A 2,846-nucleotide genomic window follows, 5' to 3' on the forward strand; every position below is an offset into this window, starting at 1 on the left:
CAGTCTGGAGCTATATTCATATGGACAGCTGGATATATTGCTTATACTAACACCAGAAAAGCTTAATTGCTTTTGAGAAGGAGCTCGATAACTTGATGAAAGATTAAACGATGTTCTGTCTGTGAAGCATGGATCGTGAAGCTGCAGTCAATGACCCTGGAGACTCATCTCACTCCTCTGTACCTCTGGAGCTGTGGGGGAAGGACTGTCAGTACCTTCCCAGATCAATGACCTGCATCTTCTGCTGCTCCAGCTTCAACTGTACCTTGGTGCTTTAGAGGAAGAGTAAGTAAATAAAACGCAGCTGGATGATTGTGATTTTAGGGGGAGATTCCTTTCTTGCTCTTGCTGACACCCAGCTGCAACATGTCACTCCATACTTGCACTGAATGCCTCAGGGAGTGCATTATGGCTGTGTTTGGGGAAAAGCGGGGCTCCTTCTTCCTTCATGGCACCCAGAGGGAAGCAGTGAACGACTGCAGGGAGCCCACTGACACCCATGCCCAAAAGAGTCCTTGCAGAGGTTCATCTCAACTTCTCCACCTGCCCAGGCAGCAGAGTATCTCCCCAAACTCGAGGCCTGTCCTTTTGCTGACTGGGAATACAGTCCCTGATAGACCATCACTGACAGACCACCTCTCCTGGGAGAGAGTTTTGAGTAAGCTCAATGGACTTGTGCCAGGGAAGGTTTAGAGTAGATATTAAGAAGCATTTCTTTGCAGAAGGGGCCGTTGGGCATTGGAATGTGCTGCCCAGGGAGATGGTGGAGTCCCCATCCCTGGAGGGGTTTAAGAGTCGGGTTGACCCAGCGCTGAGGGATCTGGGGGAGCTGGGAACGGTCAGTGTTAGGTCAATGGTTGGACTGGATGATCTTCAAGGTCTTTTCCAACCTAGACGATTCGGTGACTTCCCAACTAGGAAAGTCAAATCTCAGCCCCCTGTAACACCACGACACTCTCAAAATGTCTGCTGCCAGATTTTAATGTATGCCCACCACCGAGCCCCAAAGCTCACTATGATCAGGTATCGCCTCTCTACAAGTGGCCTCCCGCAAGAAGAGCAAAGCAAACGGTTCCCTGTCACAGGAAAAGCAGGCAGCCACCCCACTCATTTGAAAAACCCCTCAAATTTCCCCTCAGCACACACCTACTTCCAGATCACCCGATGTCTGCTAGCTGATGCCTGCAAGTTGAGGCCTGTAACAATTAGTGATCCTTTATACCTAAAGTATTAAGAAATCATTTTGTCAAACAATGTTTAACCTTGTATTTAACAAGGCCTGAGTGATTAAAATGTAGAGAAAATATCCTAACCTTGAGAATAGATACATCCTGGCAGAAATGGTAAACAAGGTGGATAAGAAAGAACATTTCGGCCGCACAACAGTTGGGAAACATGCAAGAAGATATTGTCCTCAAAAGACTCATGACCATAAAAGGGAAAAAGTAAGGGGCTAACTCCCCAACCAACCACCCGAGATCCCTGCGCATGCGTAGTGTAATTTTGCAATGCCAGCATTATGTAAATGTAATAGGCGGAAAGGCAGAGGATTCTTGGCAAATGTATGAATATTCATGTGTTTAAGGTATATAAAGGATGAACTTTTGTTTTAGTGTATGGCCGTTAGGTGGAATGATCCCCTGTGCATCATCCAGTGCTTCAATGAATCCCAGAATCGTCTAGGTTGGAAAAGCCCTTGCAGCTCCTCCAGCCCAAGCATGACCCTCCCCCTGACCGTTCCCAACTCCCCCAGATCCCTCAGCGCTGGCTCAGCCCGACTCTTCAACCCCTCCAGGGATCCCGGGGACTCCCCCCTGCCCTGGGCAGCCCATTCCAACGCCCAACAGCCCCTTCTGCACAGAAATCCTTCCTCAGAGCCAGCCTGACCCTGCCCTGGGCAGCTTGAGGCCATTCCCTCGGGGCCTGGCGCTGGGGCCTTGGCTCCAGAGACTCATCCCCCCTCTCTGCCCCCTCCTGGCAGGGAGTTGCCGAGGGCCAGGAGGTCTCCCCTCAGCCTCCTCTTCTCCAGACTGAACCCCCCCAGTTCCCCCAGCCGCTCCCCAGCAGACCTGTGCTCCAGACCCTGCCCCAGCTCCGTTGCCCTTCTCTGGCCACGCTCGAGTCACTCAATGGCCTTTTTGGGGTGAGGGGCCCAGAACTGAACCCCCTCAGCGAGGGGCGGCCTCCCCAGTGCCGAGCCCAGGGCTCAGATCCCTTCCCTGTCCCTGCTGGCCACGCCAGTGCTGACACAAGCCAGAAGTCTAACTGGGTCTGTTCAGGTTACGCTGATGGCTATTTAAGCCAGGCTTTGCTTTCCCATCTCCAAAATCACCGAGCCTTGACCTTTGATAGAACAGGGGTAATAGTTTTAAACTAAAAGAGGGGATTTCCAGACTAGATCTAAGGTAGAAATTCTTTATGATGAGGGTGGTGAGACACTGGGCCAGGTTGCCCAGAGAGGTGGTTGTATGCCCCATCCCTGGAAATATTCAAGGCCAGGTTGGGCGGGACTCGGAGAAACCTGATGTGGTTGAAGATGTCCCTGATCATTGGAGGGGGGTTGAACTAGATGACCTTCAAAGGTCCCTCCCAACCAAAACTATTCAATGACTCGATGATTCTATCACTTCCTACAGGCAGTAGCCTACTGTACTCTGTCTGTCACCCCTATTTCTATCTTGTGGCCTCAAGTATCATTGTCCATCAGAAACTGCTCATGCAGGCTGCGTCCAGCAACACCTAAATCCTCAGCTGGAGTGGAAACGCTTTGTCAAATGAAAGTACCAGCATCCAGAATAGCCAGAACCCTGCTGCCCACCCCGTGTCTTGCTTCGTTTGACTGGACC

The sequence above is a fragment of the Athene cunicularia genome, assembly GCF_003259725.1.
Source record: "Athene cunicularia isolate RWA chromosome 4 unlocalized genomic scaffold, athCun1 chr4_part1, whole genome shotgun sequence".
Classification (NCBI taxonomy): domain Eukaryota; kingdom Metazoa; phylum Chordata; class Aves; order Strigiformes; family Strigidae; genus Athene; species Athene cunicularia.